The following is a 12704-nucleotide window of genomic DNA, read 5'->3' on the forward strand; positions in this document are numbered from 1 at the left end:
AAAAAGTACAAATACACAATTAGATAGAAGGAATAAGATCTAACATTTGGTAGCAAAATAGGACAACTATAGTTAACAATAATTTATAGTATATTTCAAAATAACTAAAAGAATAGATTTAGAATGTTTCTAACATAAAGAAATGATAAATGTTGGAGGTGATGGATATGTTAATTACCCTGATTTGATCATTGCACATTGTATGCCTGTATCAAAATATCACATGTACCCCCAAAATATGTAAAATTGTTCTGTATCCATAATAATTAAAAATATTTTTTTAAAAAGGAGAATTGTCAAGATTTGAGACTTTTAAAAACTAAATTCTAACAATTGCTAATGAAAAGTCATTTTCTACCAAACTTCAACACCTGTTGAAATATTTGGTTTTAGATGGTATGTTGAAAATATGGTAAATTGGCCGGGCGCGGTGGCTCAAGCCTGTAATCCCAGCACTTTGGGAGGCCGAGACGGGCGGATCACGAGGTCAGGAGATCGAGACCATCCTGGCTAACACGGTGAAACCCCGTCTCTACTAAAAAATACAAAAATCTAGCCGGGCGAGGTGGCGGGCGCCTGTAGTCCCAGCTGCTCGGGAGGCTGAGGCAGGAGAATGGCGTAAACCCGGGAGGCGGAGCTTGCAGTGAGCTGAGATCCGGCCACTGCAGTCCAGCCTGGGCAACAGAGCAAGACTCCGTCTCAAAAAAAAAAAAAAAAGAAAATATGGTTAATTTAGTCTATTATCCAACAAATCATAAGACATATATTGAAAAGTAAACTAATACATATACAAATATATTTGAAAACAATAAGGGGAATGCTTGCTTAAGAATTAACAGATTAATATGTACCTAAAAAAGGAAAGCAGATATGAAGAACTAGCAATGAGCTAAGAGTATAACCATAGGCAAAGGCCTTCCCCAAACAGGCATATACCAAAATCTCAGAAGTTTAAAAGAGGTATTTTTCAAAAAAGGTGAAAGTGTAATAATATATCAATTAATCTTTCAGGAGGGCCAACACTGTGAGAGAGTGATAAAAAATCCCCCAAAATGAAAGAATTAACATACATAGCAGGGTATTAATAGAACAATTAGAAGAAACTTCAGAGAAGTATGCTTCATATAGTCAGAGAGATAAATAAGTAAATCATTTACATGAAACAAGATGAACTAATCATGAAAAATAGGGATCTACATGTATATTTCTAAATATGTAATATACAATTACTGAAATAATATTCAATAAATAATAAAATATTTCAACTTTAAATGAAGTCATGAGATAAAAGCAATGGAAGGTGAAATATTAAAGAAAAATAAAAATACATGTAAGAGATTACTAAAAGGTCCAAACCTTAAAATTTCAGAGGACAGAATGTAAGGAAGGAAAAGGAAATACATAAGTCAATAATGGCCAAGAATTTCCCAGAACTAAAGAAATACACATGTTGTGAGGTTTGTAGCAAAAAATCTACACTACTTATCTGAGAACTCTCTAGAAGAAAACTAAGCTTAAAATGGTAAGCATTGAGAAGAAACAAACACAAATTCTCTTCAGAGAACTAAACTTCAAATATAGGGCTAAAAGAATTCTCATAGTAAAATTCCAAGGAATATGATACCAATATAAAAATCACAAAACATTTTAAGAAACAAATCACTATCAGTAAGTCAACAAAGCAAGAAACCACTGAATCAGATCTGGAAAAATATGTCAACATTAAACTAATCAGATTCAAAACATAAAATAAGCAAACAATATGTTTGAAAATTAAGAAGTGAAATGAAAACATGAAGAGATTATCAAAAATACTAAGGTAGTTTTAAAAACATATGAATGGAACATAAGAAGTTGAAAATAATTGTAATTTTACTTAGAAGTTCAATAGATGGCATCAAATTAGACACCATTAAAGAAAGAGTAAGAGAACTGGGTGATACACCGGAAGGAATTACCTTAACATCATTAAAGAGAGCTAAAGATATGGTAGAGGAGAAAAAGAGCTAAAAGGCATGGAAGACAGAGTAAGGTCTTGCATCTGCTTAGTTTCAGAAGGAGAGGAAAGATAAAGAATGAGGCAGAGCTTTGGGAAATAGTTTGTAAGTTCCTCAAAATGTTAAACAGAGATTTATTCTATCACCCAGCAATTACATTCCTAGGTATCTATCCAAGAGAAATGAAAACATGTGCCTACACAAATATTCATACAGGCATTATTTATAATAACCAAATAGACAACACAAATATCCATCGATGAACGGGCCAAATAATAAGCAAAATATGGTATATGCATATAATGAAATTTCATTTGGCAATGAAGTACTGACATATACAATGACATGGATGCACCTTGCAAATATTATAGTAACTGAAAGAAGCCAGTCACAGAAGTCCATATATGGCATGATATTTATATGAAATTTCAGGGCTGGGCGCGGTGGCTCAAGCCTGTAATCCCAGCACTTCGGGAGGCCAAGATGGGCGGATCACGAGGTCAGGAGATTGAGACCATCCTGGCTAACACGGTGAAACCCCGTCTCTACTAAAAAATACAAAAAAACTAGCCGGGCGAGGTGGTGGGCGCCTGTAGTCTCAGCTACTCGGGAGGCTGAGGCAGGAGAATGGTGTGAACCCAGGAGGCGGAACTTGCAGTGAGCCGAGATTGTGCCACTGCACTCCAGCCTGGGCGACAGAGCGAGACTCCGTCTCAAAAAAAAAGGAAAAAAAAAAAAAAAGAAATTTCAGAATAGGTAAATCTGTGGAAACAGAAAGTAGATTTCTGGTTGCCAGGTATGAATAAGAATGTTGTGGCGAGAAGGCATAAAGACAATGGAGAGTGATTGCTCGTAGCTACAAACCTTTGTTGTGTGTTTTTAAAAAAGTTCTAGGGTACACGTGCACAACGTGCAGGTGTTTTACATATGTATACACGTGCCATGTTGGTGTGCTGCACCCATTAACTCGTTGTTTACATTAGGTGTTTCTCCTAATGTTATCCCTCCCTCCTCTCCCCACCCTACAACAGGTCCTGGTGCGTGATGTTCCCCAACCTGTGTCCAAGTGATCTCATTGTTCAATTCCCACCTATGAGTGAAAACATGCGGTGTTTGGTTTTCTGTCCTTGTGATAGTTTGCTCAGAATGATGGTTTCCAGCTACATCCATGTCTCTACAAAGGACATGAACTCATCCTTTTTTATGGCTGTATAGTATTCCTTAGTGCGTATGTGCCACATTTTCTTAATCCATTCTATTATTGATGGACATTTGGGCTGGTTCCAAGTCTTTGCTATTGTGAATAATGCCACAATAAACAAACGTGTGCATGTGTCTTTATAGCAGCATATTTATAATCCTTTGGGTATATACCCAGTAATGGGATGGTTGGGTCAAATGGTATTTCTAGATCTAGAACCTTGAGGAATCGCCACATTGTCTTAAACAATGGTTGAACTAGTTTACAGTCCCACCTACAGTGGAAAAGTGTTCCTATTTTTCCACATCCCCTCCAGCACTTGCCATTTCCTGACTTTTTAATGATCACCATTCTAACTGGTGTGAAGATGGTATTTCATTGTGGTTTTGATTTGCATTTCTCTGATGGCCAGTGATGATGAACATTTTTTCATGTGTCTGTTGGTGGCATAAATGTCTTCTTTTGAGAAGTGTCTGTTCATATCCTTTGCCCACTTTTTGATGGGGTTGTTTGATTTTTTCTTGTAAATTTGTTTAAGTTCTTTGTAGATTCTGGATATTAGCCCTTTGGCACATGCACCCTAGAACTTAAAGTATAATAAAAAAAATTAAAATAAAAATGAAAATAAGGCTTTAGCCGTCTTTTTAAAATAAGTAAATAAATAAATAAAATAAAAAAGTTCTAAAATGAGGCCAGGCATGGTGCTTCACACCTGTAATCCCAGCACTTTGGGAGACCAAGGCAGGTGGACCACTTGAGGCCAGGAATTCAAGACCAGCCTGGCCAACATGGTGAAACCCTGTCTCTACTAAAAATACAAAAATCAGCTGGTCGTGATGGCGTGTGCCTGTCATCCCAGCTACTTGGGAGGAGAATCTCTTGAAACCAGGAGGCAGAGGTTGTAGTGAGCTGAGACCCCACCACTGCACTCCAGCCTGGGTGACAGAGCGAGACTGCCTAAAAGAAACAAATAAACAAAAGTTCTAAAATGAGATTATACTTATGATTGCAGAACTATTAAAATCTGCAAATCTGTTAAAAACCATTGAATTTATGTACCATAAAGCCTACTGTAAATGGGTGGACTTTATGATGTATAAATTATATCTCAATGAATAGGTAAAAAGAAAAGTGACAGAACATAAAAAATAATGGAATTGAGCCAATAATTTAAAATATTAATAACTGGGAGTTTTTCAAAACTAATAAAAACACCAATACTTTGGTTCAAAAATTTGCATGAATCCCAAGCAGGATAAATACATTCTTAAAAATCCACATTTAGGCAAATCAAAATGAATAGCAAAACAACAATGTTTCTAAATTTGGTTGAACTTCTATTTCCTCATGATTAGGTTAAAATGGGCACTCTGAGGGGAATATCACAGAAGTGAGCTGGTGCTCTTCTCCCTGTTTTCCATCAGTTGACACACAATGTTGACTTGTCCCATCACTAGTGATGTTGATTTTGATCACTTGAGTCAATGGGCTTTCTCCACTGAAAAGGTTACCATTTTATCTTTGATGAGAAGTATTTTTTGAGGAGCTAATATGAGACTATGTGAATATCTCATTCTTCATGTATTCTTACCCACTAGTTTTAGGCCAATGGAAACTTTTTTTTTTTTTTTTTTTTTTTTTTTTTGAGACAGAGTTTGCTCTGTCACCCAGACTGGAGTGCAGTGGCACGAACTCGGCTGACTGCAACCTCCACCTCCCGGGTTCAAACGATTCTCCTGCCTCAGTCTCCTGAGTAGCTGGGATTACAGGCACGTGCCACCAGGCCCAGTCAATTTTTTGTATTTTTAGTAGAGACGAGATTTCACCATGTTAGCCAGAATGGTCTGGATCTCCTGACCTCATGATCCGCCCACCTCGGACTCCTGAAGTGCTGGGATTACAGGCGTGAACCACCACGCCCGGCCCAATGGAAACATTTTTATTCCATTGTTCTTTCCCATACCTTTTGGTGATATTTTACTATAAGAAAGACTTTTTTTTCTCCTAATTTGTTTTTTCTTTTATTTGTCTATTTACATTTGTGTAGAATCATGTACTATTTTACTTAATGAGATAATCTATTACAATCATTATTAATTTTGACACTCAACTTTTTTCATATTTGTCCAGTGGAAGCCATTACAAGCTTTTGACATCTCACCATGATTCTTTTATTGCTTCTTTACTTTATGTCACAACATAATATTATGGTTAACTTTATACATTTTCTGCCTGGCTCTAGAATCAGGCATTTCTCCAAGAATACCTAGTGCTCTATATTGAAGAATGGTATATATAAAACAAGATCTGGGTAACAGGTATCCTCATTGCCACTGGGGTTTTGCTATTCCCAGGTCCATTCAGTAGATACAGCCAGGAAATATTTTTCTGTGTACAGATACACACACACATACACACACATATACACAAGTATGAAAGCATAACTATACATTTACATCTGTATCTGTTTCTATACCTATTTCTCTATATAGAAAGCCATCAGCTCATAGCAGTACCTCCAATGCCAATCCAACACCATAGGGTTCATTGTATTTTTCTCCTTTTTCACATTGGTAACTCTCTTCTCTGAGAATGAGAAACCTGGCTTCCATTATCCTCAATGTTTTCTCCATACCCATAATTGTAACCAATCTCCCAACCGAAGCAGAGCTGTAATTTTCTTACTCTTCTTCCGGAAGGCCCTGACACTGGCTGAACTGCCACCCTGCTTGGCTGGCTTTCTCTTGCAGGCTACAGCTCCTGAGCCTGACTGGACGCTGCCTTACTTAGATCTTTCCCTGCATTGGTCCCAGACTTTGTCCACTGCCTTTCTCACTCAGGCCTAATGACTTTCCTGTTAAGTTTTTTTATTTTTTATTTTATTTTATTTTAAGTTTTGTTTTGTTTTGTTTTTGGAGACAGGATCTTGGTCTGTTACCCAGGCTAGAATGCAGTGGTGCTATCACAGCTCACAGCAGGGCAGCCTCAAACTCCTGGGCTTACGTGATCCTCCCTCTTTAGCCTCCTATATAGCTGGACCTACAGGTGTCCGCCAGCACACCTGGTTAATTTTTTTTGTTTGAATTTTTTTTTTGTAGAGACAGGGTCTTACTATGTAACCCAGGCTGATCTTGAATTCCTGGGCTCGATGATCTTCCCTCCTTGGCCTCCCAAAGTGCTGGAATTAAAGGCCTGCACCACTGTGCCCTGCCCACTTTTCTGCTTTCATAGAGTAACATTTGAATATTCACAGATATTTAAGAAAAAAGGCAAAGCAGTATGAGCAATGGAAAGCACAACTATGCCAACTTAATTTGGTTCTTAAAAGTTTCAACTGTAATTGTACTATACTTCTAGATAAAAACTATCCACAGCTCTTCCAACACAGAGAATGGTAAAGTTATAGTAAATCCCGTCACACTGGAAATGTGTCAAATACTAGCTGTTTAGGTGCACTGTGCATTGCATCTTGATTTTCCTCATCAGAAAAAGGGCTTATCTGTAATTCACAATTAGTGTCAGCTACCCGATGATTTAAAAAGTATGAAATATTGCCTGTCAGGTTGCTCCTTAAATTTTTAAAAAATTATGCAATATTCTTTAAAGCAATATTATAGACATGAAGCATTTAGGAAATTCTATAATGAATTTGATTAAATATGACAGATACAATGTAGATATTTTACAGAATATTACAGGTAACAGCATTAAAGCATCAGAGTTTAATCAGAATTGTGAAGGGAATTTAAACTTCATTTTCAGATGCTTTAACATTCCTATAAAACTTTTTGTCTTATGATAAAATATTTAGCTACAGTACACAAAAGATACTAGATACATAGCCAGGTATCAATGTGGGAAACTCTTATTTTATTTATTTATTTTTAAAAGTTTTTATTTTTGTTTTTTTGTGAGCACATAGTAGTTGTATATAATTATGAGTTAAATAAGATATTTTTATACAGGCATTCGGTGCATACTAATTGCTTCAGGGTAAATGGAATATCCATCACCTCAAGCATTTATCGTTTGTGTTTCAAACAATTCAATTATACTTTTAATTAATTAATTACTTTAGAGACAGAGTCTTGCTCTGTCACCCAGGCTGGAGTGCAGTGGTGCCATCTTGGCTCACTTCAACCTTCACTTCCTGGGTTCAAAAGATTCTCGAGCCTCAGCCTCCCAGGTAGCTGGAATTAGAGGTGTGCATCACCACGCCAGGCTAATTTTTGTATTTTTAGTAGAGACGGGGTTTCACCACATTGGCCAAGCTGGACTCGAGCTCCTGGCCTCAAGTGATCTGCCCACCTCGGCCTCCCAAAAGTGCTGGGATTACAAGCATGAGCTACCACACCTGGCCTACTTTTAGTTATTTTAAAATGTACAATTTATTTTTTTACTATAGTCACCCTGATGTGCTAGCAAATACTAGGTCATTCACGCTTTCTATACATATTTTTTTGCACCCATTAACCATCCTCAATTCCTCCTAACCCTCTCCTACCCTTCTCAGCCTCTGGTAGCCATCCTTCTACTCTCCATAACCATTAGTTCAATTTATTATTATTATTATTATTATTATTATTATTATTATTATCACTATTATTATCATCATTTGGAGATGGAGTCTCGCTCTGTCTCCCAGGCTGGATGGAGTGCTGTGGCGCAGTCTCAGCTCACTGCAAGCTCCGCCTCCCTGGTTCACGCTATTCTCCTGCCCCAGCCTCTCCAGTAGCTAGGACTATAGGCGCCTGCCACCACGCCTGGCTAATTTTTTGTATTTTTAGTAGAGATGGGGTTTCACCGTGTTAACCAGGATGGCCTGGATCTCCTGACCTCATGATCCACCCGCCTCGGCCTCCCAAAGTGAATTGTTCTAATTTTTAACTCCCATAGATAAGTGAGAACATGGGATGTTTATCTTTCTGTGCCTGGCTTATTTCAGTTAACATAATGACCTCCAGTTCCATCCATGTTGTTGCAAATGACAGGATCTCATTCTTTTTTTTATGACTGAATAGTACTTCGTTGTGTATATGGACCACATGTTCTTTATCCATTTATATGTCCATACAGGAAAACCTTATTTTGTAAAACAAAATCTTCTTCTGATCCATTTTTACCTGCATCCTAGGAATCTGAGGGCAGATTCCTTTTGGGAGGCCTTAAATTGCAAGAGAAAGCAGTATTTTTCTTGGGGGCTTGTATTCTGGTTCAATTTCAGTCAGCAAGCTGCTTCCAGAGTCACATCCAGAGCCTGCTCAAGAGTAGTTGTCCAAAAGAGAAATTACATCAGATAGGTTCTCGAACCTCTTCTTTGAAAAAGGGTCAGTCCTCAGATGAAGGATCATCTTTGATTTGCCTTGAGACAGGACAAATAATGGCCCTTTTTCTTCAATGCGGTTTGTAGAATAACTGTCTGGGCTACAGTACCTAGTGGCACCTGGCTCTGCACATAGGATAACCTTGTACTAAAGATTCCTAAAACAGAATTAGGGACAGTTTCAAGAAAATTCCACTGCATCTGTGCAACCCTTGCATCATGATCAGCACGCTCCAGGCTTTAGCCTTCTGCACAATCACCTTACAATTTGGAAAGTAGTAAAGTGTCCCCTTTTTTAGAAAATATTCCCAAACCTCAAACCCTACCCAGGACACACTTCACAATTTTCTTGATTTTTGATTCATTTTGGCCTTGAATGAACTGGGAATCAGGAACAAGGGTAAGTCCTCTTGTTAGATATTTGGACCTCAGAAAACACATCAACCACTTCCCACTTCCCTTTGGCTGTTCTGCCAAGGCCCTGAGCTGAGGAGGGCTTCAGACTTGCTTGGATCCTACCCTTTTTGGGAGACAATGGTTCAGTTCCAAAGACTTAGCAAAGTACAGACTAGGAAAGCTTAAGAGTCATTTTCATACACAAAGGACACCTTCAGGTCAGCTGACAACCTGGTATAACACATTGGCTTATAAAAGGCTTCTCAGGTCCAAGAGACATAGAATGAGGCAGATAAGTCCCCCAAGGCACACTGATGACAGGACTTTTGAACTTGCTATTTGCACTGTCTGCTGTGCTCTAGGAAGCCATACAACCATCTTCCTAGATTTTTCTTAAATGACATTTTTTTATGGAGGCTACTCTACCACTCTTTTAAAACTTAGAGTTTTCACCCTTATATTTTCTATCTCCTTGATTTCCTCATTTTTCTTTATAGCATGAGAAATAATCATATATAACATTAATTATTTTGTATGTTATTTTATTTTGCATGTTTTCATATGTTTTATTTTGTATGTTTCGGTATTTTCTTCCTACTAGAATCTACATCAGAATGTACGATTTACAAGGACAAGGGATTTTGTTTCTTTCGACTGTGGCTGTATCCCCAGTTCCTGGTCCACAGGAGGGTTGTTAAATGAAATAAATGAACTCACAGTTTCCTTCATTCTTTTTGTAAGGGGGATGGTTCTTCAACTGTGTTTTTCTTAGGTCTTTGATCCATTAATATCCCTTCTCTCTTTTACCTCTCCAATCTCTCCTTGACTTTCTCATCCCAGTCCACTGACAAACATACTTAACTACTCACTCCGTCCTTCAACCCTAACTCTTCCTCCTACTCACTTCTCAAATTTCATTCTCTGCCAAAATTCATGAACATGCATGCTGCGTTTTCTGCTTCCTCTCTTTGGTTCCATTTACCTCGCCACTCATTGTAGTCTCTTTCTTCCATCCAATCATTTTATTTAGTTCTCATATTGCTAATGCTTCTGCAACATTTTACTGTGTTGACTATTTTTGTTTTATCTTAATTGTCCTCTCTGGGACTTGTGACATTTCTCCTCCCTCTTACCTCTATGGAAATTCTTTCTTCTTTTCTGTGATTGGTTTCTTTCTTCTGACTACCCCTTTAATTTGTTTTTCTCCAAGATGCCATCTGCAACTCTTTTATCTGTTTACTCTAAAAATTATATTTAGTGATGTCAACAAACACTTAGCTTTAATCATCAACTGCAATATACAATTCTTAAGTTTATGTCCACAGTCTGGAGTTTTTTCCTAAATTCTAATATTATATTTCTAACCAGTGTGCTATCCGGTTGAAGAAGAAGAGTGTGGCACAGAGGACAAACTCATACACTGACCACTTCATTACAAAGTGAGTAGTGCCATTGTAAAACGAAAGCAGGCTGCAGGGGCTTCTTCCACTTATTAGCTATGAGACTTGGAAAAGTGATATGAGCTCTCTCTGTCTCCTTCTTTGTAAAATGAGGATAATAGTTGTATCTACCTGATGTGGCTGTTGACAGAATTAGATGAAATAATCCAAGTATAGAATGTAGAACCATACCTAGAACTAAATGTTTAACAAGTGCTCACTACTGCTATTATTATTGTTATTGTTTTAAGTTTTTAGTACATGGGCAAGGCCTAGAGATCATTTAGGGTTTAAGACAAGACTTTTTGTAAGACGTTATCTGTATGCTGAATTCCAATGGATGAGGAGGAGATGAACCAGTTAAAGAAGAGCAGGAAAGACATTTCAAGCACATAAATAATTACACAGAATGCATTATGTAATGTGTCATTATTTCATTATTTATGTATTTAGGTGCTTGAAGCAACATAAACAATAACACATATGATGGAAGCATATGCTATGTGAGAGAACAAGCAGGGAGTAGATATTTCTAGAGTATAAATTTCAAGGTGCGGAATGTTCAGAGGTAAATTAGAAAATTAAAAAGAGGCCAGGTCATGGAATACCATACTAAGGAATGTGGTTGTTGTCTATAGGTAGTCAAAAATTTAAATTTTAAACATGGAAATAATTAAATAACCTTTTAAATTCTAGATAGAATTACACTGGCAGCAATTTGTAGCATGTCATAAAAATTTAAAAAATGTAGTGAAAAAACTGAAAAAAATTATATCCATAATCTCACGTAAGACATCTCTTAGGAGCTCCCCAAAATTGTGGTAGTTTTGAGGGATGGTGGAGATGCTATACTCATTGTCGGGACAGAGTCTGGAAAATATTGATTGTGATAGTTCACATGGTTGGATCAAACGCAGGTCACACAATTAAGTCTAATGTGTCAAACAATAGTAGGTACGATCATAGAAACACAAGTAAAGTACAATGGAAACAAAAAGAATTAATTTAGAGAGGCAGGAACGAACATCATGAAGGTGTGTAATTCCAAATGATACACAAAAAACATACATATGGAATATGGAAGAGTTACATAAATAGAAGTTTAAAGCACATCTTGGGGGTAGATTGCAAAAGGCATTAAGTATTTGGTCAGCAATTTTTAGTTTTCCTCTATAAAAGTTCAGAAATTATTTTATCATATTTATTAGTTTCTGAATGTGTTTTACTTATTGTCATGGAAAAATGAAATTTAAAAAATGGAACTGCCATGGAGACATACAAAATTAGATGGAGGGCAATATACTTAATTCATTTCTACATTTTATGATTATATGCATTAGGTAGTAGATTTAAAATCTTCTTCACCTCAGGAAATAGGAGAAAGAGAATACAGATCACATGAGAACTGAGGTCTTCACATTAAAATGTGTGTTACAATATATTCATTACATTTGTAACTGACCCATATAATGGATTGAAATGTTTATTGCAGTTATTAATTTGGAATGTCTACAGCATTAGGGTGGAGTAAGATGTCAAAACAATTTTGTGAAGTCTATATTCTGATTAAGAATATGAGTGCTGAGTTGTTCATTCATTCAAAGTAATCAGAGTCATCTTACGTTTGTATACCATATTAAATCACGAGAGTCCAGAGCATCTGGTAAACTGAAATTATTCTAGTATTCAGCTATAACAATAATAGCACAATGTGAAATCAGATAATACAAACTATAGGAACCTGTCAAAATTTGAAATATGCCCATGTTACAATACATGTTTTAAAATAAGTCCTGTGAGTTCAAATTAATACTCTTGTTTATATACAGAATAGCATCTTAGAATCACAGCAACTTGATAAAGTAAGAAGACACCTTGACGATCACCTTTTCCAACCATTTCATTTTACAGATGAGGAAACTAATTTCTACAGTTTTGATTTCTTGCTGGTTCCTTCTAAATTGCATTATTACCTTCATGCTATTGCTTGCAAAAGTAATATCATATTATTTACTGAATATGAATATGAAAAGTATGTATCACCACTACCACCCAATTCAGAAATTTAAATCCTAAGAGTTACATGTATAAACTCCTCAAGGTGGTGTCAAGTTCATTGCCAGAAAGCTCTCCTAACGGGGAGCCAGAAATGGTTAAGTTAAGGAGTGATGTTAGTGTGTAAAATGGAATGTTCTTCCCCCCACCCCATGCCCAATTCCCATGTTTCCTCCCTAAATGTGCAAACCTGTCTGCCACTGTTCAATCTAGAAAAAGAGCTGATGGCAACCCTTTGTTATCATTTGGAGGGTCCAGATAAATATATAATGCCTGTAGATTGTCCAGACATT

Source organism: Macaca nemestrina, chromosome 16 (genome assembly GCF_043159975.1).
Source record: "Macaca nemestrina isolate mMacNem1 chromosome 16, mMacNem.hap1, whole genome shotgun sequence".
NCBI lineage: Eukaryota > Metazoa > Chordata > Mammalia > Primates > Cercopithecidae > Macaca > Macaca nemestrina.